This window comes from Anabrus simplex, chromosome 3, assembly GCF_040414725.1.
Source record: "Anabrus simplex isolate iqAnaSimp1 chromosome 3, ASM4041472v1, whole genome shotgun sequence".
In the NCBI taxonomy this organism is placed as follows: domain Eukaryota; kingdom Metazoa; phylum Arthropoda; class Insecta; order Orthoptera; family Tettigoniidae; genus Anabrus; species Anabrus simplex.
The window spans coordinates 239418811-239445634 of record NC_090267.1 but is presented as its reverse complement, the minus strand read 5'-3'; the positions used below and the strand labels follow the sequence as shown (position 1 = coordinate 239445634).

Sequence of the window (26824 nt, the reverse complement as noted above, 5' to 3'; positions counted from 1 at the left end):
GGAAGTCTACTTTTAATCCGTCGTGGAAGTGTGGATCGTTTTCCAAGGGCGAAGAACACAGCACCAGGCACATTTTGGAGTTTCTTGAAGAACGTCTTGGCGTGCATTGAAATCACGTGTTCCAAAGTGTCTAACTGAAGTTCACGATGTAACTGTTTGTTTCGGACGTACCAAGGAGCGTTGGTGATGATACGGAGAACTTTGTTTTGGAATGATTGCAGGCGTCTGATAGTGGTTCGAGCCGCCCCTCCCCAGACTGGACAGGCGTAGGTGAATAAAGGATGGAGCAGTGATTTGTAGAGAAGTAATCCACATTCAAATTTGAGGGAAGATTTCCTGTTTAGAAGAGGATATAGTCTTCTTAGTCGTGCATAACTTAGATTTAATTTCTGATTTATATGGTATTTCCATGATAAGCGACGGTCAAGGAATACTCTCAGGTACTTCACGGCCTTGTCGTTAGGCGTCCATTGGATGGCTGTTCCATTTAGGAAGATTGGTGGTGGGAGAGGTGGACGTCGAAGAGTAAAGATCATGGTTTCACATTTTGGTACATTCAGTGAAATTCTACAGTCATCTAACCACGTTGATATAGTTTGCATAGTGGCACACTTGTAAATAAGGAATTCAAAATGTGTATGCACGTTTCCTAGCTTTCCCTAAAATGTTTTTTTGTAATCGATGAAAATAATACAACAGAGGAAGCTGTTCCAATTGATAAGAAACATGCAACTGAAGGTGTAGATCCCACAACATTCTCTCCAGCAAAAGTTAACCAACAACACTTGACTGCAGTAAACGAATTTCAGGTGTGTTAAATGCGTTACTAAATGTACTTAAATTTTCATTGATCTATTTAAGTTCGTCGCCGGCCTCAGAATGAAAATGGATCAGCTCTACATGGTCTACTCACTCCGTTATGGCCCAATGGAAAACCAGTTTCAGAAGCGAAGCTGAACGACCTGCGCTCCCTCATGAAGCGAATTCCCAACGATGCTAAGCCTTTCTATAAGGACCTGTTTAGTGAACCTGGAATAGACGATGATATAGATGGGTCTGATTGTGGAAATATGGATTTTGAACTCGAAAATTCTTAAAATCCTGCATTATGTTACACCAATGTAATTTCTATACTATATTCTACAATTCATGTTTTTCTATGTCATGTTGTATTCTGTTATGTATAACTTAATCCTGAACTTAAATAAGGAATAACATTAGTTAACAAGGATCATATTTTACACTGCACTGAATTTTTGAAAGTCCATTCAGTCACTAAATGACAGTTTTATTTGTTGGTCAAGTGATGCTAAACAAAAAACTAAGGTAACCGCAATAAAGCATCAAGTGACCAAGCGCCATTATCTCAGATTACGACAATATACTTCAAATATCCCTAAATTTTATACATTAAGAAGAAAATTTATGTTTCTGTCTTCATTTTGGTATAGAATACCTCACATTTAACAGAAAATGTGAATTAATACAAAGGATTTTGCGTTTGTGTCAATATCTCAAAATCTACTTTTGGCGCTTGGTCAAGTGATGCATAACACCATCCAATTAAGGTTATGCTGTGAAAGTTCGAAGGGATTGCGTGAAGGTTATGTATAAATTTAAAGGAATCGTGTTGCTGAATTGAGGTTATATGACAAAAGAATATGGATCTTTTATATTTACGACAACAAGAGGATCAATGGGCTTGAATTATTTTTTTTATTATTATGATGTTGATCACTGCATGTTTATGTTACGAAAACGTGCGCTGAGAGAAAGAGGCTAGAATCTAAGAGAATGTATAGCAAGGATGGTGTATATGTCAAAGAGACTCACGCTCTCACGGAGATTCTTGCCTTGAGCGGCGAGGAGAATGTAAATCTTGAAATCTTGTCTTTACTTCTTTGGATGTACCAAGTACGAAAACTCGAATCGTACTTGCCTGATTACTGATTTATGCTGTAATCCGTTGAAGTTGTTGGCTTCAGCGGTCTGATCTTCGTTATGAACGAGAATGCAATATCCGTGAATGATTCCACGAATTCGAGATGTGTTGTATTTTTGCTCCGATGCTTAACCTCAATTGCGACGCATTGTTTTCACTTCTGGATTTCACTTTTCATGATCTTGCTTGTATTGAACATCTCAGGTTATCGAGAGCCGTGCTGTTGGGCGCCAATGTTTGTGTTTGATTTTGAAGTAAAGGAACTTGGTGCCTTCTATACTTTATTGCATTTGATATGTCTTAATGATGCGACATCACAGCTTGATGACGGACATGACTGTTGCATGCGTAACCATTTTCAACAATACAAAATCATCTGACCAATCGGAAATAGGCTTAGAAAGTGCCAACTTCAATTAATGAAATAATTTTACAAAAATAAAAAGTCTCTTCATAACAGTCAAGATTTTTTTTTTTTAACATTTGATTTTGTTATCATAGTCTAATAGACCCGATATGTGCTTTTCTGTTTGTCATTTTAACGAGTTATGTAATGACACTGAAGGAAAGTCCAGCCTTGTCATACCAGTTGTGTTTTGTTGTTGATTAGTGTGTTCATATTTTCAAAGTGAAGTTGTTAAATTTTGTGAGAAGCGATATTAATAATAATAATAATAATAATAATAATAATAATAATAATAATAATTCAAGAGGTATTGGAAGTTTAGTGAGCAGTGCGTATTAATAAAATTCAAGTGATAAGATGTTGAGTTTATCGGGAATCATTTAATGACGGGATGTCGTTTTTAATTCGGAATTAAAGTGTGTGATAATTTAATTTGATCAATTAATAATATTGAAATTTAATGTCGGTGCTAATAATCCGTACATGTTAATGAACGTGTGGTTTAAATTACGGTCCAATATTTTTTTACGAATAAATGTCGTGTCTTAAAGTTGCAATTCAGTAGCCGGAACACGTAGGACTAATATTACGAAACCATGATTGTCAAATTTTGGTAAATAGAATTTCAAAATGTTACGATTATTTGTGGAGAACGAACTAAGGCGTAGATCAAAATGAGATAGAAAAATGTTAAAGAATCTGCAGGCAGATAATAAAAGGTCGTACGATGTCAGAAGTGGAATAAATAAGTCAGTTGATGATTCTGTGAGAAATAAATGAATCAAGGAATCTTGAGATAGAAAGGGATATAAATTCCGTACGAGAGACACTTAGGATATTGAAATGAGTGTAAAATGTATGGGCAGTGTCACAGAGAAATACTGAGTTACGTAGCGGGTAGAATTCGAACCCGTGAAAGCATGTACGAAATAAATAGACTGCACCGCTATTCGTCGAGATACTACGGATCTAAGGATAATGAGAGTTCGGATTCCACATAAATGGTCGTATATTGTAATCATTGTAATAAATAAGTGATGACAATCATGATGCCGTGATGATAATAATAAATATTGCAGATAAAGGGTTGGACCGCCTTAATTAAATGAGCGTTGATCAAGATGTTGAACGGAATCTAAATGATAATATGCAACCGATAATAATAATAACAACGTTAGGACGATGATAAATCATCGTGGTCAGATTAATAATAATTGTCATAATAATAATAGTAATGATGTCGTTGGTTGATTGTAATCACGACCGATATCCTAATGCATTTTTGGCGGAAGTGACCGGTTCAGTAATAATAATAAAATCTTGAGTGACATTAATAATAATAATAATAAAATCTTAAGTCACCTATTCATTAATAATAATAATAACCACAAGAGGGATATAATAATAATAATAATAATAATAATAATAATAATAATAATAATAATAATAATAATAATAATAACAGTAATAACCATTTGTGTTTGCGTCCCGCATAATAATGACGATATTAACCAAACGTGACAGTGCCAGGAACCGTTGAGTAATAATAATAATAATAATAATAATAATAATAATAATAATAATAATAATAATAATAATAATAATAATAATAATAATAATAATAATAATAATAATAATTTCAAGGATGATGATTTCGTGGATAAATGAATATTCTGACGATAGTGAATTAATTAATTGGTGACAACATCCCTCTACTCGTATGTTTGAATAATAAGAATGATAAATATTATAGTCATTTGTTACCTCGTTATCATACGGTTTCCGCACGGGACGAGTTACAGTAATACTTAGTGTGTTTGTTTACTTCGCTTGCGATGCGAGGGGAGGTCTTCGGCACAGTATTTCCCACCGCTTCTCGTTATCTCATCTGTGGCAGTAGTCTACTGAGGCTACTTTGTAACATTTCAGATCATGTGTAAATAAAATATAAATGTTAATGCAGTGGTATGGCATCAGCTGGACATCGTAAGATAGGAACTGTCCGTGTAATCCATTTTTCGTAATTCACGAGAAATATTACCCAGTCCAAGTACCGGTCTCGGAAAAATGTATATAGCCGGGGTACGTCATCTTAGTTAAATCGAGAAGCCGACCGTAACATGGGTTATGCTCGGGCTCCCGATAGAAGGAAGCTATATCCTTGAACAAGGGTTCGATTCAAATGGAATCGATCCATAAGTTATACTCCAATTGTAATTTCTTTCAGAAGCAACCCAGCAACATATTGATACCACTTGCAGTATAGCAAGTGATTTATTTATGTAACGTGTGGAAATTTAAATATCATTGCCAAATGTATCAAAGTTTCGTACGTCGGATGGCGTAATAAACTGCTCCTTCTGGCAATTATTTCAAAGGAAACCATTCTCATAATCTTTTTATTGTAGTTAGATGATACCCTTTTTAAAGTTAACTGCAACTTCCTAGTCCTATCATGGAGTCCTTAAATTCAAGTTTACTATCGAGCTCTCCCCATTTTAATTTTAATTGCTCCGTTCATTCCCGTGTTCTATTACGCCTCTATATTTATATATTCGTGCAATACATAGCCTAAGCATCTCTGAAGAGTCGTTCAAGGGAAAGGAGGAGTGAGGTAGTTTCCTGTTGCTTTCCTCACCAAGCCACAGATTCTTACAAATGCGTTTGCCAAGCCCACTGAAATGTATGCACCAACCAATCCTATGAGCAAATTTTCCACACCATTCGTAACACTGACCAGTTTCATAAGGAATAGCATTACTATCATCGCTTATACCTCAGCCACTTTCATGTTACTTAAGCCCAGGGCAAAACTGAGATAGGACAACAAAAGTAACAAATTTGTTCTAGCCCATACCAGAAGCCATAGTGCACTGTAAACACTAGGTCTCACCAGCCATGATGATGACAATGATGATCATGATGACTAGTTTTGTCCTCAAAATAGAAAGGAAATATTACACAATATTCTTACAAAGCCACAAAAAGTTATCAGTGGAGAAACCTTTTAAAATACTGAAGAATAGATGGCAGAACCTTAAGCGTAATATTAAATTCTTATAATTAAAGGCTGTAAGGAATGGATCTCCATAATAAAGAGAGAATAATAAGGAGATAATGTTGATAAACGAATCTAGATAACTAGGACACAAAACAAACACCATCCACTATACATAACATAGTAATATAATCTATAACCTTCATTTCTGTATTGACGAATTACACAATTAGAAATAGGAAAGGATTTCCACCTATCAATACTTGTTTATTGCACTTATTATGCTACAGGACCAGTTTCGACCCTTTACATAAAGTCATCTTCAGCTGAACCATACATACATATCTATGTGATGAAGCTATGATTAAGATTGTATTGTCAAATTGTATTGTCTAATTGTAACATGGTAATACTCGCTGACAATTTACAGATCTTCAATTCTTTTTGAAAAGCATCATACGAGTAAAACTAGGTTTCAGCCTTAAACACTCAGAAAAAATTTATGGTAATCAGGAAATAGATATTCTCTAACGCTGTTATCACCCTGGAAGGAATTAACAGTGAAAAGGTATCACGTTTCAAGTATCTAGGATGCTGGATAACACAAAAATGGAATCTAGATGTAGAAATCAAAGCTAGAATTAGCATTGAAGAAGTGTGTTTCTAAAACAGCTTATGTACAACCATGACCTTTGACTGGAAACTTATTAGCATGTCATGAAAGTTTATGAATTACTGGTGCTGCTTTATGGTGTTGATGGATGGACACTAAAGGCTTCTTTAACCTAGTGACTGCATTTTACAAAGGAAATTTAATCATTAGATGGAGTAATAATTGTAATAATAGTCTATTATTGTTATTACTGTTATTAATAAATTATTGTTATTAATAGATACTTGAACTCTGGAGTTTACAAATTAGAATGGCAATCCTGTAATTCCAGCTATGTCAGTCAAACAGGCCGCAATTTTGTCATAAGATACGCCAAGCATCGCAACGCTCTCAAATATAATAGTTTTTCAGCTATGAGTGAGCATCATAAAGAAGCCAGTCATGAATACACAACAATGGATAAAGATCTTAAAATCTTGCATTATGAGCAAAAAGGCACCTTGCTCAACATTCTCGAGAGCATCGACATCGATATAGATCAGTTTAGGAACCCCTCCTATAAATTATATGAAATCAATGTAAAAAAGAACATTCTACTTGAAACATTCATTCCAAATATTTGTCAGCACTTCTATAATAAAAACAAACCCCACCTCCAACTCTCCAACTCAACACCACCCCTCCCTCCCCTTCGCCCTTCACTCCTCCCATCCTCACAAACATAGCTGAGCCAACAATAGACATGTCAGTGAGAACAGGACTGTTAACTTTGAGAAGGTCAGGTTGTTCGAGAGGGCAACTATTTAGTAAGTTTGAAGTTTTCTTCACACTTATTTTTTACTTATTAGCCCAAGTTTCTCATACAACCTCATTTTTTCCATTACAGATTTGAACTTCATTGACGGTTTCCACTATGTGTCACACTTTACCTGACATTTGTTTTCTTCTCAAACATAATTTCTCAATTTTTCACTGCCCTCTTGACTATTTGTGATGGTGACTCAACAAAGACAGACTGTCATTTTAAATTTTAGCACAGTGAATTCGCCCTTGTTTTAAATTGTAACACACTGAACGCTTTAGACTAAGAAGTCCACGACCTTGCCATGATCACTTATTGTTTTAATTCCATCACGTCTCTTTGTTTTCATTCTTTTCATTATGGTTTAACATATTTCTTAGCATCAATTATGTAAAAAAATTCAACCTTTTTCACTGAAGATGGCTCCAACAAGTTGAAACATGTATGACTATTATTACTCCAACTAATCATGGAGATGTGTATGTATTGAATAGGAGGACATACTAAATTTCCTTTGTGAAGTGAAAATCGTCAATACGGAATGATTCTACTATCTTGTAATGAAGTGACTGCAAGCCCCTGAGAGAGAGAGAGAGAGAGAGAGAGAGAGAGAGAGAGAGAGAGAGAGAGAGTGTGTGCTGTCTGACTTATTTGTCACTTGTTTGTTCCTTTCCATTACTTGCAGTGACCTGTCACTGCATTATTTCTGTGTGGATGTTACGAACCAAAAACATGGCTTCCACCCTGGTCATCTCTTTCTTAACCTTGTGGAAACATTTATTTCTTTGCAGTGCATCTTCTTCCATGCGACCCAATTTTCTCGTGTTCCCATGGGCAGTGATCAGCCAGATGGTTACAGGTCGACCCTGTTTCTCTTTATCCCATAGTGATAAGCATTTCTACATGATGTAATCATCAGGTCTGAGCATCACATATCCATACCGACTCAAATATAATTCTGATATTTTATCTGTGATTGGTGCTGCTTTTATAAACTACCCGATATATTCATTACGCATCTTGTCTTGTAAACATGGCATGGTCCATTGTAGTATGCACATTTCCACACTAAAGTTCCTGTTTATAGATATTTTTTACTGGCCAAACCTCAATAATATTCAACATGGCAGGCCTCTTGGCTTCTTTGTAAATTTTGCCTTTTGTTCTAACAGGCATATTTTGCATTACATAAAACTCCAGTTGGTGAGCACTACTTGCTCCAGGCAGTGGTGGTTTGTGTATATCAGTGTCTATCATCCCATCATCCGAGGTAACAGATCTAAAGTACTTGAATTTGTTTATTCTTGGTAATTTGATAACATCACACATGAAACCTTCATTTGGTGTGCAGTTTTTTGTAGGATAATAATTACAAACAACATGTTTGATTTTGGTTCTGCTAATATGGATACCATTGTTCTCAAGGAATTCTCCCATTATTCGAGACTATCCTCAATTTCTAGTTTGTTTTCGGAGATTAGTACACGTCATCCACATGTAAGATATTCCACGGGATTGGTGTTTGAATCTTGGCTCTAAGGTAGTTCATCACAATGTTGAACAGGGGACAGTCTGGAGATAAATATTTTTACTAATGCATGAATTTCCACAAAACTTTGTAGGAATAATACCTAAATAACAGTAGGGATAAAACAAAAATTTTATATTCCATTTTTCATGAAATGTAATTGAGATGTTAATGAAAATTTGGAATTACTTGTTTAAAAATCACTGCGTATTGATTTTTCTGTACATAATTTATATAAAGAGGTATATCGTACTAAAATGTGTAATTCTTAAGTTCTAATATTTTGAACTTAAAGATCCCTACTACTTGAAAAAATTCTGCAATAAAAAATTCCATGCACAGGTTTCCTAATATAGCTATGATACACAGATACCATACAAAATGTGTTACATTTGGCAGAATATTATGGGAGAAAAATGGGAATAATATGTACAATTAGAAATACCAGGAAAATGAAAGCAAAGTTCAGGTGACGTTTTCTTCCTGATCCATTACCTAACAGTCACCATAACCGTATGATTTTCCTTCCTTTTCTTTCTTAGCACCTTCTACCATGAATATTCGCAGCTGTTGAAACATGTCTCTTCTTCTTCTTCTTCTCCTTCTCCAAAGAACTGTGGACACATTGTTTCACTCTACGACTATCCCTGAGGATTCTGTTCACTTCACACATCGAACTCCTATCTGGAGTTCTGACAACTTCAGTACTGTATTGCCCTTGGCAGACCAATAAAACATACAGGAATAACAAAACTTATTCATTATCTTGTCCCCCATACGTCCAACCCCTCATCCACGTCATGGGGGACGGGCAACGGTACGAAGTAGGGGATAGCCTGTAAGGGTGAAGTACAGCGGGGACCTTGTGTGCCCGAGGACCGCTACGGTACCTGTGAAGGCCTTGCAGGAACCCTGAAAAGTAACGGCTAACAGGGCTCTGGTGAAGTCCTTAACGGCAACTGAGGCGGAGAAGGAGACCTTTGGTACGGCAAAGTTGGCGGAGGAGGTAACCCTTCCTCTTGGGGTAAAATAAAGAGGAAAACCACTGCCTTGTGGTGAAGAGGGATCTTCAAAGGCTAAGGGAGACTACCCCAACAGAAAACAGCAGGCTTGGAGGCGTAGGTGGCAGCCCCAACACCAAGCTCAGGTGCTGTGGGCCAGTAACTCGCAACCTTAAATTACCTTATTACAGAAACATCAATTCGTTATCTTCCACTTACAGGAATACCAATACAACCATACGATGTTACTCAATGACAGTCGAGTACTGAAATTTTAGTCCATAGCAGATTTTATAAATTCATTCAGAAATTTGGTAGATCTTAGAGCTCAATTCAGTACAAATACATCATGAGGAGACGCATATTTGCAAAGTACATGCATATTTGATTGAATGGAAATTTCTCAAATATTTATGTTATTAGTGGTCCTATTGATAAATACTACATAACTAAAATTATATAGAATTAAATTTCCGACCATTTATGTCTTATACATTTTTACCGTAATGGCTATGATAACAGAGATATTCATGAATTTATATTTTTGTTGCTAAGTCCATATCAACACTGAGCTACGAGAAAATGAGTGAACAGAATTTAATGAAAATCAGTATATAGAGTCAGGGAATAAGAAACTACAGTATAAGCTATAAACAATTTTATTCTCCCTGGATGAAATGGTAGTTTAGGGGAAAGCGAATAAAATTTAATTTTTAAATACCTATGTTATTGGTCTTATCGAAAAGTACTACATAACAAAAGTTGTGGAGAATACAATTTCCGATCATTTATGTTTTATTCAGTTTCACCGTACCGACTATGATAAGAGTGGTATTTCAGAGTCTGAAGAAAACTAAATGTAAAGGCCTACAATACCGCAAGCTCATGGAATTGATCAACAATAACACTACATTGACCAGTGTTTGTTGTGATATTCTTTGTCTCTTATGCTGCCACTCACTTCGATAGATGGGATTACTGCTGCGTACCGAGTAATACAGCCTGCCTGAATATTGGTGGGAAATGGCTAGGGAGTTAGATAACTTTCTTCTTTAGCATGCCATTCCTCTGGTTCATACATTTTCTGATACTGCTGGTACCTAACACACTGGTTCATCATAGTATTTCATTTTTCGATTCCTACTCTGACACACCGATTGGAATGATCAGTGTGCACACTTAATAGAATATCAATCGATCGATCGACCAATCAATCAATCAATCAATCAATCAATCAATCAATCAATCAATATTCTAAAGGCTAATGCCTTGTCGATGCAACCATTCTTTTCTTTCACTGGCTGTTCATTTCAGTTCCATGTAATTGACACAACCTAACCTCTTCTTGATGTTGTCCAAATACTTCATCCTAGGTCTCCCTCTCTCTTTCCTTCCCAGCACTTTCCCTTCAAGTATGTTAGTGATGAAAGCATTGTATCTGATGACATGTCCAATAAATTTTAATTTTCTGTTTTCCATTTCGTTTAAAAAACTTCTCTCTTTTTTAACTTCCCTTACGACTTGCAGGTTGGTTTTTCTTTACATCCAGCTCGTTCTGGTCATTTTCCGCCATATCCACATTTCAGCAGCTTCAAGTTGATTCCTTTCTAATTTACCCAGAGTCCAACTCTCACTTCCATACTGAAGTGTACTCCATACAAATGATTTTGCAAAGGATTTTCTGACATCTATATTCATGTGTGTGCTGCTTAAAATGTTTTTCTTGCTCATAAATGACAGTTTTGCCAATGCTATTCTTCTCTTTACTTCCAGCAAGCATCTATTATCCTCTGTTATCATACTACCAAGATAACAGAATTGTTTCACCTGATCAATTCTGTTAAATTAATAAATTTCATTGTTTGTCCGTATGAACCAAGATTACAACTTTTATTATAATTTGGATCCACCTTATTCAATACATAAAAACTGTTGTTTAGATGAAATTACAACATATATTTCAATCAATATTCTATTTGATTTCCTTACTGAGTTTTTTAAAATGTACATATTCCGGTCAATAGGACGGTGTTTCATATTATGTGTAATAGCTTTACTAGTTGCTTTTTATGACCACGCCCTCCGGAGCTCCAACAGGTTGCCGTTCCTCAGTTGCTCCTCCCACTTTCCCCTATTTCCGCCCCCCTTCGGTCCCGACCAACCTTGGACACTTGATTACTATCACAACACTGCTCGCTAGACTTCACTGCTTCACATGGACAGTGATCTTTTGAGGTGATTCACGTAAAAACGTTTATATTATAAGACGTAATTTTATATATTGCCTCTTCAGTTAAGTGATAGTTTATTACATTCCTATTATTACAGGTCCGCATTGAACTGGGAACGTTGTACTTGTTAACATCTTAAAGGACCGACTGTTCGTTTCCACCTCACTAGGATAGCTCCATTAAAGCGACTCTGAAGATTTTATTGAAGTATTTTAATACGATTCTATGTCACGTTTTAAGAAGTGTGATAAATTAAGCTAATGTTTCTTCAAGATTATTTTATTTTTTAAGTTGTTGTTCTTTTAAATCCACGTTATTTTATAAGTGAGCAAACCAATTTGCATACGTTTTCATCAATTCATGGTTTAAGACTCGCAAGTCTCGGACTTGTAGAAAATATGGACTTTGGTACAGTATAATCGTAACACAGTTTTAAGTTGTTAATGTGGTTTTAAATTGTGTTCAATCTGACGTAGATAAACTTATGTGATTGCCAATTTTTCTAAAAATGTAAACAGACTCTGGGATGGGTTTAAAGAAATTGTTGAGGAATGCAAAAACAGGTTTGTACCTTTAAGGGTGGTAAGGAATGGTAAAGACCCACCTTATTATAATAGAGAAATAAAGAGACTAAGAAGGAGGTGCAGACTGGAAAGAAATAGAGTTAGAAATGGCTGTGGAAGTAAGGAGAAATTGAAGGAACTTACTAGAAAATTTAATCTAGCAAAGAAGGCAGCTAAGGATAACATGATGGCAAGCATAATTGGCAGTCATACAAATTTTAGTGAAAAATGGAAGGGTATGTATAGGTATTTTAAGGCAGAAACAGGTTCCAAGAAGGACATTCCAGGAATAATTAATGAACAAGGGGAGTGTGTATGTGAGGATCTTCAAAAGGCAGAAGTATTCAGTCAACAGTATGTAAAAATTGTTGTTTAAAAGGATAATGTCGAGATAGAGGAGGAGACTAAGGCCAAAGAAGTAATAAAATTTACATATGATAACAATGACATTTACAATAAGATACAAAAGTTAAAAACTAGAAAAGCGGCTGGAATTGATCAGATTTCTGGGTATATACTAAAGACAATGGGTTGGGATATAGTACCATATCTGAAGTACTTATCTGATTATTGTTTGGTCGGAGGAGCTATACCAGATGAATGGAGAGTTGCTATTGTAGCCCCTGTGTATAAAGGAAAGGGTGATAGACATAAAGCTGAAAATTACAGGCCAGTAAGTTTGACATGCGACATGTTTGTGAAATTAATAACTGGTTCGATAGAAGGCAATTCGGTTTTAGGAAAGGTTATTCCACTGAAGCTCAACTTGTAGGATTCCAGCAAGATATAGCAGATATCTTGGATTCTGGAGGTCAAATGGACTGTATCGCGATTGACCTGTCTAAAGCATTAAATAGGGTGGATCATGGGAGACTACTGGCAAAAATGAGTGCAATTGGACTAGACAAAAGAGTGACTGAATGGGTTGCTATATTACTAGAAAATAGATCTCAGAGAATTAGAGTAGGTGAAGCTTTATCTGACCCTGTAATAATTAAGAGGGGAATTCCTCGAGGTAGTATTATCGGACCTTTATGTTTTCTTATATATATAAATGATATGAGTAAAGGAGTGGAATCGGAGGTAAGGCTTTTTGTGGATGATGTTATTCTCTATAGAGTGATAAATAAGTTACAAGATTGTGAGCAACTGCAACGTGACCTCGAAAATGTTGTGAGATGGACAACAGGCAATGGTATGTTGATAAACGGGGTTAAAAGTCAGGTTGTGAGTTTCACAAACAGGAAAAGTTCTCTCAGTTTTAATTACTGCATTGATGGGGTGAAAGTTCCTTTTGGGGATCATTGTAAGTATCTAGGTGTTAATATAAGGAAAGATCTTCATTGGGGTAATCACATAAATGGGATTGTAAATAAAGGGTACAGATCTCTACACATGGTTATGAGGGTGTTTAGGGGTAGTAGTAAGGATGTAAAGGAGAGTGCATATAAATCTCTGGTAAGACCCCAACTAGAGTATGGTTCCAGTGTAAGGGACCCTCACCAGGATTACCTGATTCAAGAACTGGAAAAAATCCAAAGAAAAGCAGCTCGATTTGTTCTGGGTGATTTCCGACAAAAGAGTAGCGTTACAAAAATGTTGCAAAGTTTGGGTTGGGAAGAATTGAGAGAAAGAAGAAGAGCTGCTCGACTAAGTGGTATGTTACATGTTATAAACCTCATTTTAGGTCCGTATTGAAAATTTTTTACAGTTCAACAATAATAAAGGTGTTTTAATTTGTTCCACCTATTCAATACTTATATTTTCACTTATAGTGGTTATTTAAATAGATTCTTAGTTACATGGGACATGTTTCACCCTCAATTAAGGGCATCTTCAGCCTAAACACAATCATCAACAATACAACTAAATTAAAAGTGGAAGTTAAAAAAGTTTAGTCAGTTATTAAAATTCAGAATATAAAAATGTGAAAAGTGATACAATATATAAAGATGCTAATGGAAAACTGTCTTATGATTAAACTATAATCTTGTCGGAGACTAAAACTTCTTCTATTAAAATTCTAATTAAAAACAGTTCATATAAAATATTAGTGGAAAACCAAAATGGTAATAATATAAAGCCAATGACATGAGGGCATGAACACAAGCATAAACTTGATTGTCATGAATACAATCTTTCCAAGGCCGCTGATGAAATTTGTCAGCAAGTGAGACTGAAGCATCTGTTGAAAAATTGTAAGTGGCCCTTAGCACCGGTAGGTAATTCACTCTGTTTGAATTTTGAATGCTATTTACATGAATGTCTGGTACATAACCTTACACCAAGGATGGACAGAAGAGATACTGAGCTATCGCAAGCTAATTGTAGGAATTTTAAGAATATTACTGGTCTGCGTATACACTTATCAAAGTCGCATCAGGACAAATTAACCTCTGAAAATATAGTTTATCATGCTAGCCGCACTGATTCATTACTACCATCATTGACGTTAGACCCACCATCAACATCATCTTTGGACACAGGAGTCAATTCTAACCTGGGTAGATATCATCGCCCTAATTATAGAGAATCTGATTCAGAATCAGATGATAGTTTAAATTCTTCTGTCAATAATATATTTGAAACTATCAGCAATGGCGAGGAACACCATAACCGTAAATGGGAACAGTAATCCTGATACTTGTCCGTATTGTGGTAAAACATTTCGTTGTGTCAACATTCATATAGTTCATGCTCATCCCGATAAACACAGGCAAAACATTACCCAGCGATATGGGGTGCAGGATGATCTGATACCCCGTCCTGTCAAAACTTATAATTCGGATGCGAATTCCGATGATGATAATTTAATGTTTTGGGAACAACAGTTCGTAGAAATTTAAAATGGAGTTAAAGATGAAGAAAAATTTGACAGTGTAATAGAGAAGTTCACTGAATTTTTGCGTAGGGCAACATCTAAATGCAAAGATCCTGTACATCCAGCAGTAAAATATTTCAGAGCTCGAAAGGCTAGGCAAATTAAACATGAACCTTCAAAATGTTCTACTTGTAGCAATCCTCAGCACCGTGATAAACGATTTAGGGATAAGAAACGAAATCAGTATAAATATGATCTGATTCAACATTATTACTATTACAGAAGAAAGAAGGTTGTTCACAATATTATGACAAATACTGAAGGTAAACAAAGTACACTTCCTGCTTTGGAAGTATATGACTTCTATTCAAATTCCATAGGCACAGAAAATCCTGCTGTTCTAAGTAACTACACTTCTTCTGATGATGAGTATAACGAATATGACTGTTCCGTGACAGACGAGGAGATTCAACAAGCTATGAAGGGAATAAATGTTGATACTGCTCCTGGCCCTGATCGAGTATTTCTTAAGGTCATAAAGGAAATCGAATGTTCGAAAATCATCAGTATTATAGCAAATATAATGTTAACCTGGGATTATGTTCCGCGAAGTTTTAGAAGAGGTCGTACTATCCTGTTATTTAAATCAGGAGATCCAAATGCACTTAGTAACTGGCGTCCAATAACAATTTATTCTATTTTAAGAAGGATCATCGAAAAAAGTCTGGAAAGAAAAATTAGACCTTTCATTGACTTATCAACCCAGCAAAGATGTTTTGTGTCTACACCAGGTACATTCGTAAATTCATCTTTGTCAACAGTTGTCTTAAAGATGCGAAACTTTAAAAAAAAAAAATTTGTGCATCACTTTTCTAGATATATCCAAAGCGTTTGATAATATTGGTCATAATCATTTGGAATATGCACCAAATTCGACATCTGTTCCCAAGAAGCTAAAGTCTTTAATAATATCTCTTTTCAGGAATAATTTGATTCATGTGGAAATAGACGCGATCACTCGAACTAAGGAAATTCAAGTACATAGGGGAGTAGCTCAAGGATCGCCTCTTCAGTTTAATTTGGCAATTGGTTTCATGTTAAGGGAGTTAAACGACTTAGAACATGCTTCTCAATTCGGCCACAATCTTGTGCAAGATATCGACAATGTGGCAGCGCTAGGTTTTGCTGATGATATTGCGTTAATATCTAAAGATTAAAAATCAGCAGCGCTTATGATTGACACATCAAGCCAATGCCTTTCCAAAGTAGGGCTCACACTGAATACTTCTAAATCAAAAGCTATAGTTATTGAGAATGGACAACTGATAAACGTTGTTATTAGGACTATCAATGGACTTCAGGTTTCATCTACTGATAAGCAGGAAAACCTTAAATATTTGGATGTTACATACAACAACGAAATAATATTAGATGAAAGGAACATTATAACTAAACTAAGCGATAATTTATTGAGACTTGTGAACTCAATTTTTCTTAAACCATATCAGAAAATTAACATTATAAATCAATACATTTGGCCGAGTTTGATTTATCCTTTACAGTGTGCACCCTTATCAAAACTCAGACGCGGGTTTTTAGACGATGTTGATAAATTAATCAGAAGTACAGTAAAAGAAATAATTGGTTTACCAACGGATTGTCCAGATTGTATGCTCTACAGCTCAAAAAAATGTCGTGGACTGGGCATTATGAGAGCGTCATGGGAAGCTTTCCTTCAACACATTAACATCTGTAACAGACTGGACTCTGTTGCTGACCCACTTCTGGTACAAACAAGAAATTATCAACAAGAAATAAAGGGTAGTCTGAGAAGCCTTGGCTTCGCTCCCGATGAACAACCTAAGGTACAGATTCTTCAGAAGAAACTGAGAGATTAGCAGTTTGAAACATGGAAAAGAACTACCACACCATGGAAAAGGTGTCTCGCATTTTTCAGAATGGACACAATCAAACACCTGGATTACAAAGAAGAAAGGACTTTCACCTTCCCAATGGACTAATGCCATTAAAATGAACTGTAATGTGATAGCAGTCCGAAGAGTTCCCGGTAGAAGCCAAGAAAACCGTTGCCGTCACTGCAACAAGATAGAAACCCTCCCTCATGTTCTTGGTTTCTGCTCGAAAGGGGAACTATTGAGAAATAACAGGCACCATAGGGTCAGGAGCAGGATTGCAGAACTTCTCAAAAAATCTGGCAGATTTGAAGTCTTTGAAGAAGTGCACTGTATCTCTAACATACCTGCCAACTTTACAAAACCAAAAATCAGGAGATTTTGATATGAAAATCAGGAAAAATCAGGAGATACAATTGATCAAAACTGCTTATTCTACATGTCTTGCACAATACAGTACTACAATATATTTATAATACTTATTGTCTCAAAGCCCGATTGTAGCTATACGAGACTACAAGGCTAAAAATTACACATCTCTATTCCCTCACAGAAAGTATGTGAGTGAGATGATCGGTCCCTGATAAGCCTGCTGAAAATAGTATGAACGCATGTGAGAATCAGTCATGCACTTAGATGCCATTAGGCTACTTAGCAAATGCATAGATTAATATATTGCACCAAGTGCCCGTGCGATAATGCAAAGCGCAATGCTATTTGGATCAAATAACTAGCTGATGAACCCGTGCTTCGCTACGGAATTGTCAGAAAGACTGTCCTTATAGTTTTCCCAACTAAAGTCAACATAGGTCATTACAATGACGCCAGTATGAATGTTGCGATAAAAAGCAATGTTGTCATATGAAATATTCGATAAAATGAAAACAGCACATTTTCTCACTTTTAGTGAAATGTACTACGGTGTCGATCTAACAGTTCAAAAGTTTCAGATCTAGAATGACCAGGCTGCAGACAGCCGCGAATACTCCTGTGTAATTATTCCGTTTAAGTGTGCACACTGCTCATTCCAATCACTGCCTCAGAGTAGGGATTGAATAGCTGGAATACTATGCTGATCCAGTGTGTTACGTAACAGTAGTATCATAAAATTTATGAACCAGAGGAATGGCATGCTAAAGAAGAGAGAGATCTAACACCCTACTCCCCAGCTACTTCCCGCCAATATTAAGGCAGGCTGTTATACTCAATACGCAGCAGTAATCCTATCTATCGGAGATAAATGGCAGCAGAATACACAAAGCACATCACAACAAACAATGATCAATGTAATGTTATTGCTGATCAATTTTATGAGCTTTCTATATTGGAGGCCTTCACACTCAGTTTTCTTCCAAATCTGTGATTTAGAGCATCCAATGTCAAGTGAATCCTCCTTTCTTTCACGACAATCTCTTGTGTTATTTAAACAATTGTTCCTTCATGACTTTTTTCTCATTCTTATAATTATCTTCACAATTTAATCACCATCACCACCAATATTATTGTAGTCGGTACGGTAAAACTTAATAACACATAAATAATCGGAAATTGTATTCTCTGTAACTTTTGTTATGTAGTACTTTTCAATATGACCAGTAAGATAGGTAATTAAAAATATTTTTGGCACCTTCCCCTGAACTACCATTTTGAACAGAGTGAATAAAATTATTTATAGCGTAGACTGTAATTCCTTATTCCGCGACTTTACATAAAATTCTGTTCACCAATTTTCACGTACCCCGGCACTGATATGGACTTAGCAAAAAAATCCGAGTCCATGAATATCTCTATCAACATAGCCGGTACGGTAAAAATGTATAAGACGTAAATGATAGGAAATTTTATAATATATAACTTTAGTTATGTAGTATTTATCGATAGGGCCAATAATAACATAAATATTTGAGAATTAAATTTTAGGCCTTCCCCTAAACTACCATTTCACTCAGCGTGAATAAAATTATTTATGGCCTAGATTGTAGCGACTTATTCCCCGACGTTATATACCGATTTTCATTAAATTCTCTTCAGCCGTTTTCTCGTGATGAGCGTGCGTACGCACGTACGTACATACAGAAATGACGGAAAATTAAAACGTGCATATCCCCTTGTTACTATGGATGGTCGCGACCGGTACGCAAATATCGTTCTTTTTAAATTGTGAGCAATGTACGGACAAAACTCTTGTTTTATTTATATCGAGATAAATAAAAATTAGTCTGAATTGTCTCCAAATGGCTCGTAAAATCTCTAGAAAAGTCACTAGTAGTTATAGTAGTTATCATTGAAATTCTGTCACTAAATTACTAAGAAACACTCAATATCTAGCGACGAGTCTCTAGAATCGACCGAAGAGAATGGAATCGACTAAACTGATGTGAACGAACACCAACATAGAACGCCAGAACGAGAGATTGACAATCGATACACGCGTCGCGATATAAAGGTTTCAATAAACATCGTACATTCGCGAACATTTCTCGCATTCATAAACGTCGATGTTTCGTTTGAAAGCGGCCAATGAGTGAAGGATTTCCGGCCACTGGCGTAAAAAAGCTGAAACTGCGGGATTTGAAAATAAATGTTTGAAGTTCACCAAAAAATAAGCTAAAATCGGGAGAAATGATAGAATAATCGGGAGGCGGGAAAAACTGTCGAAAATCGGGAGTCTCCCGCCTAAATCGGGAAAGTTGGCAGGTATGCTCTAGTGATGGATCCAGTAAACGTGCAGACAGTGTCGCGATTGACAGGAAGAGAAATATTGGCGTTGTTATTGATCCATTGAGAGTAACAGTTCACAAGCCAAAGAAGTTGATTCTGAAAAGAAGACACACTACGAACCCTGTTTTAAGTACTTTGAAGAAAAGTATCACATACCCGCCAGTTGCTGGGAAGTGATTGGGTTACTCTTCGGTCACAAAATTTTCAGTGAATTTCTTCCTTCGTTTTGGTATTCCCGTTTCGTATCTAAAAGATATTTGTTTAGATGTTTTACAAGATTCTTTGGCGATGGTTAATCATCATTTGTATGGTATGTGTGAAGAAAAATAAAGTTTTCCTGATCGAGGATAGCTGTAGGGCTACAACAGGGGAAATTCAAAATTAAAAATATATATATATATAAGCTCATTTTATCCTAAGATAAATAGTGCAAAAATAGATAATAATTTGATGCTGTTACCATACTGTACCCCTTGTTCTAGGGCAGCTATCCCTTGTGGATCCTCTCTCTTTCTTATAGATTTCTTCAGTAGCATAAGGAATATTAGAGTTAAGACAAGGAGTTTATGTCGACCCACTGATGCGTCAGATGGAGACGCCCATCAAATAGACTGAAAGTTAGGTAACATCACACTCTGCATATCAACCTTTCTCTAATTCCACATAAAATATACTGTATATTCAAGCACCCTGAGAAGATGGCTGGGATTCCTTTTACGTACACCACTCTGGATGTGGGAAGGGCATAATATGTATCATGAAAACACATTTCAGGCAAACGTAGAGAAATGATTATCTCCTCTCTACAAATTTACATGGGAGCCTTTCCAAAATTTAACTAGACGCGAGAAAATATAAACTATCCTCTGAAATCAGTGATGTACTCTGCCATATCTTGAGGTGTACCACATTCTTACTTAATTTCAGTATTCTACCCCACCTGCGTCCAAGTCAGATTGTAGATAATCCCGGTAGCATCTCAGGGAAAAAATTTATTTCATCAATATTCTACTTATTCACCGTAGGTTACGAGAAAGATCACCTTCTAGTCCTCTAAGTATCGCTCAATAAATCAATTCTGTCAGTGGACGTCTTCATTCGACATTCAATATGAATAATTCTTAACGCAAAGGAATATGTTAGCTTAACTCTACATATCTTATCTATTTTTCATAAATTATAATCCAACTTATTATACTAATTTATTAGCATGCTAATCTGATGAAAAAATAAAATAAATTCTGTTAATACGAGAAAAGAACAATGGGCTTTCAATCAAAATCAAACATATTTTACATTTCTATCTGGCAATGAATCACAATTGAAATGGGATCTTCCTCTTGATAATAACTCATCAATTCAATACTGAACTTCAAAATATTGGATTATTTATCACCATCTGGTAACATATAAATCACACTTCGACTCCTCCATCGAAAAAAAAAAAGGTATAATGATGAATAATATGCCCTACTGAAATATAATTCATGTAGATCAGTTGATTTTCATCCAACTTCATTCATATTTAATATATCTGACGTCCCTACACAAGACCTTCATCCTTATTCGCTTTATTATTTGGGAAATTTCATAATTGGTTTCTTATGACTTTGTGTTTCACTTGTGAGATCCGAGATATTTGATAAGTTTCCTTAATATGGCTATAGATTGTCACCATACCTTCAAAAAATGTTGTTAGAAATGAAATATTCATCTATTTCTCCTATATTAAAACTCATCTGCAATATTAGCAAACGTAAACAAGATAAATATACTTTTCATTTATCATCCACTAGTATAGTAAACGAAAGGATGTGCCAAACATTCAGATATATTCTACCCTCAATCATAGTCTAACCTCATTTTCATATTCCACCATGCCATTCATTTGAATTTGCTCAATATCTCAACCTACAGTTTGCTTGGGAAAGAAAGATCCTAAATATGTCGATTACTCTTGTCATATATCCTTTTATCTTCACCATTATGCATGTGGAGGCTAACAACTACTCTATATCACTGTGCGTCTTAATTTGATGTAAAAATCAGCTAATCTCTTGCTAATATACTCTTCTCAACATGAACCTAACCCTATAATATCTATTCAATACGATCCTCTATCGATATGTATCATACAACTTCCTAACATCCTCTTCTTACATATAACTTCTTGAAATATAAACATTTAACTCCTAACGTCTCTACTAATACACAATTTAAATCTATATCTTCTTAGCCATCATTCTTCTCATTTCATCATTCCTCCTTATAACATCTCATTTATTATGATATTATTCTCCCTCGACGATATTACTTCTGCAATACCCATATAATTCAAGTAGGATCCATCTCTTCCTTTAATTCATACAGGTGCGGTCATGTTAGTCAGTATAATTGCCTCCTAGAGCTCATCTACATCTTACAAGACATGCATTCTTCCCAATGTTTTCAGAATCATATCTGAATAGCCTTTCCAATCAGATTAGTATAATATATCGATATACTCACTAAAAGCATCAACATAACCATATCAATTCACATGCCAGTATACATATCAATGAATCAATTATGATCAATTAATCAATTATGATTAAGATCTGTCGCTGATGGTTAGAATTTGGTACATAAACTAAATCTGAACTAAATATTTAATTGAAGGAAATTATTTTCATCTAATGATATAAATACCTTCAAACAAGAAACTTATCTCATATCTCATCACTGCTCTAGGAACTGCTGCCTTTTCGTCGGATGTTACACGAGTTCCATGCGGCCGGTTACCGCCTCTCCAGAAGTCATCTCTGGTCCGGGTGCATTCCTGCTGCTCTGCTTTGTTATGGCATCCTAGGTAATCTTCTCCCTCAGCTTAAGAGGATTCCATGATGTTACAGGTGTTCAAGAAAGTAGAAATTAAGATTGGATTGGTAGAATACATATTTAAAATATTCATTTAGCCTCATAATATATCTCGCTGTTTCTACGTGGAATTGCGTCTCTATTCCTATGTGTATATATTTTCTTGCTGATAAATATATTTTTCTCAGGCTAATTATGGATTCCAATTGCTAATTTAATCACTCTTCAGTATACTATATTGCCTGAAGTATGGAGTTTTGACTTCTCGCCTCTTTTCTGCAGTGGTCTCAATATCACTTTACGCCGGTATTTAAATTTAAACATCTTTGATCTTCCCCATATCTCAATTGCTGTTCTCTTCTATATAGCTCGCAATTATGCTTCAATCTTCTATTTAAATTATTCTTTCGTTCCATAACGACTACAGATTCCGTCTTCCTTCTTCTCTGATGTCTTACTTGATGCAATCCATTTTTTCTTCCAGTAAACAATGAATTAGGTTTCAATTACTTTTTAAAACAATACCTGTTCCATTGCAATGTTCTTATATATGGCCTTTATAATTCTGCGCCTTCTAAACTTAGATTGATCTCAGTTTCCACGACATTTCTCATATATTTATACTGCCTGAAGTTGTCGTGCGCCATTTTGTCTGCCCCTTTTTCTTTTGTATTTGCGTCTAGATTGTAACATAATGGTACAGTATATAACATTAAAATTAAACGATCATTTACTTCAGCCTTTATTTCTAACGAGTTAACAACTGCTATCAGCTAGGTCACTTACACATTTATTATAAAAGTGTGTAATCCTCTTTCATTTTGATTTTTCTTTTAGAGAATAGCAGTCGACGGGTATTAGTAATCAGCTTCGATATCGTCTTCGAATGTCTATGAGACAGCTTGCAAGTGTACATAGCGAGAAATGATACCATACCTGCCAACTTTCAAAACGAGAAATCCAGAAGATCCTAAAGTGGAAAACTTTTAACAACACACACGTGTTGCAAAGTCTTGAAACATACAGTAGTGAAAACGGACTAATACAAGTCAAATGCATGTTATGATCACCCCTGAAATTAAATATTTACACAAAGTTTCATCGTGATGAGTGCTCATCTGTTTTCACTTAACACTGGGAAGAGTTCACACAGTACACAAACAGTGCTTTTCTGCACTTTAAACTTGCAGGTCACAATATGAATGTCACTGTCAAAATTAAACTAAACATGTACACTTATTTACAAAATTCTGTCAAGTTCACAGTATGCAGGTTATTATCCATCACAGGTTGGAGAGGACAGAGGGAGTTGAGTTGCTTTCATTGTTTTCTTCAGAAATCCTGGGGGAAAGCTACTCGAGTAACATGGACCAGTAATTCTGGTTTTCAAAACAGAAACAGAATCCAGAATTTCATTTCAGATTGAGGACCTAACTGATTTTGGTTCTTTTTCACCAAGCTGAACACACGTTCACACTCAGCATTGCTGTGCAGTAGAGTCAGAACAGGAAGCATTAGCCTGGATATCCTATCATACTTAGGAATACCATCAGCTCCACGAATGTTCATCAAGCGAGCCCATTTGGTGTCATCTGTCAGATTCTCACTCTCAACAGTAGCACAGTCATCAATCTGAAGAGCTACAAATTGGTTCTGAAGCACATTCGTTGCTATCTCTTTAGAAGATAGGCAACGGACTGCCTGGGGATTACTTACGCCAACGGACGGACGGATGGATGGATGTGAATTTAAAACGATCGTCCTCGCGTTTTGAATTGTAGTCAGTGGATGTTTTTGGGCTTTTAATTTGTCATTTCATTTCGTCTCATTTCATACCATTAGGGGCCGATGACCTAGATGTTAGGCCCCTTTAAACAACAAGCATCATCATCATCATCATCATCATCATCATCATCATCATCATGCAGATTTGTTAAACCAAAAATGATCAAAAGTTCCCTTTTATTAAAAGTTCCATTGAGAATCAGAGAGACAACAATGATGATATTAACAAGTTCCCTCTCAGTGATGAGTACTGAAACATGCAAAAGTTGGAGATGTTTCAAGAATTGAAAATGCCCAGTTTTCTTCTGTACAATTCTTTATAAAAAAATTTCCATCATTGCTGCGTCGGGATCGGAAATGAACAAGAGTTGACCAGGAGAGGTCAGATAGGATATATGAATGTGAGGAGCCTGACACAAGTAAGTGGAAACAATGCCAGGACTCAGCTAAGGGCCCTGTGGTCGTCAACCCACGCTCCAAAGTTCAGAGCCCCTGGGGCCCCTTTTAGTTGCCTCTCACAACAGGCAGGGGATACCGTGGGTGTTATTCTATCCACCCACAGGGGGAAAAGTGTTTCATAGAAATTGAATATCAGACAATACGAGCAAGACTGAACTAACACGGTGTTTTACTAATTGACTCCGACATCCCCTTCGAATGTTGACATAGCGAGGAAACTATACCAAAGATGATCGATCGCATGCAATATAAGGGCTAAGTGCATAAATATCGGTACCAGAAAAAAATTGTGCATGCTTAATCGCTCGTAATAATGGATGCGCCAGTGATAGAGCTCTCGCTGTAACCGAAGGATAATTCACAGTTTAACATAGGAATTTTGAAGGGACAGAAAAAACTAACGTTATAACGAGGTTCTCGTTATATCCTGTACTCACTCTAGCAGACTTCTACTGTATTACCAAATTTGACATACATGGTGGTCACAACAACAACAAAACACGATGAAAACAGAATCCAAGCACAAAAGATGAAATTCCTTAGTGAATAATTGGGAAGACACAAAAGGATAAAATCAGAAACATAGAAATCAGAGAGAGAATCGGTGACATGACAGAGACCAGTAAGTTGAAATGGTATGGACAGATGATGAGAATGGAAGAGAATAGAGTTCCAAAGTGAGTATTTATGGAGAAAATAGTAGGAGGAAGACCACAGGGAAGGCCCAGAAAGAGGTGGATGGTGAAGGAGGGTATAGAGAAGAGAGGAGTAAATATAGAGCGACTATCCTAGTTTCTCAATACGTGTAATATGACCTTCAACCCAGTGTTCTCCCCGGAAATTTTCATCAGCCGGGTGGCAGGAATGAGTAACCAGGCAGGGAATACAACGTGAAAGATGAATATGATACAATTTCAATTTAATGTGAAGAAGTGAAGGGAACTGCTTACTTGTCTTACATTCACAACACCACAGATCGAATTGCCAAGGTCCTCCACAAACACAATATAAAAACTTTGTTTGGCACCGCCACTAAAATTGCTCACAGTCCGAGTAAAACCAAGGATAAATTGTCCCCACTTTTACATCCTGGGGTATACAAAATTCCCTGTACTTGCGGTACGGTATACATCGGCCAAACATGCCAGTCCATTGGTACCCGTATCGAGGAACATGAACGTAATCTTCGTCTTAACCAACCAGATAAATCGGCAATAGCTGAGCACGTTCTATCGTCGGGTCATGAAGTCATGTTCCAAGATGCTCGAGCTCTTACCCACACTAGACACTACACGTCCAGGATTATACGGGAAGCTGTGGAAATACATAGAAATCCTAATAATTTGAACAGAGACACTGACTATCAATTAAGTAATACCTGGCTGCCAGCCATTAAGAATTTACGTAGGTAGTTCCCTTCCCTGTCCCTTCACTATTGTTATTTCGTCTCGGTGTTTTCCACATTCATACGTTCCTCATCACCAGATGTTCATTCCAGGCTTGTGTCAATGTCATACACCTGTCTATGTTACGTACACATATTATGTGAACCTCTTAGACTGATTCTGATGGTTCGGTCAGCTTCTGCTTCGAACGCTAGCGCTGTGCCACGTCCTGTGAGCCATCTGGTGGCAAATGAACGTACCATTTCCACTTCTATTATAACATCTAAATTTAAAGAGTCATTGTTTAAAAAGCCTTTCTTGTGGACAGTCGAGATTTTCTTCTGATAACGCAGAGCACAGCTCTCTGTGAAACGTAAAGAATTTCACCTATTTTTTTGACACAGCATAAGCCCAAAAGCCTATACAGTATCACGCCTACAATTTCAATTTATTCTCCTCACGGCATCAACATTAATACAAGACAGGTAAACATTAACTGAAAAATTGAAAAGTAGGAAAGATCACAATATGAAGATAAAGTTGGAATTCAAGAGGACAAATTGGGGCAAATATTCGTTTATAGGGAGTGGAGTTAGGAATTGTAATCTCTTACCAAGGGAGATGTTCAATAAATTTCCAATTTCTTTGAAATCATTCAAGAAAAAGCTAGGAAAACAACAGATAGGGAATCTGCCACCTGGGCGACTGTCCTAAATGCAGTTCAGTAGTGATTGATTGATTGATTGATTGATTGATTGATTGATTGATTGACTGATTGATTGATTGACTGACAGGCTTTT

At 36.2% G+C, this 26824-nt stretch overlaps 1 protein-coding gene across 1 annotated transcript in view; it reads right to left on the bottom strand.

Annotated features, from left to right (window-relative positions):
• Positions 1-26824, bottom strand: part of Ctr9 (RNA polymerase-associated protein Ctr9) — a 346065-nt gene that overhangs the window by 28826 nt on the left and 290415 nt on the right. The gene's annotated exons all lie outside the window — the stretch shown is intronic.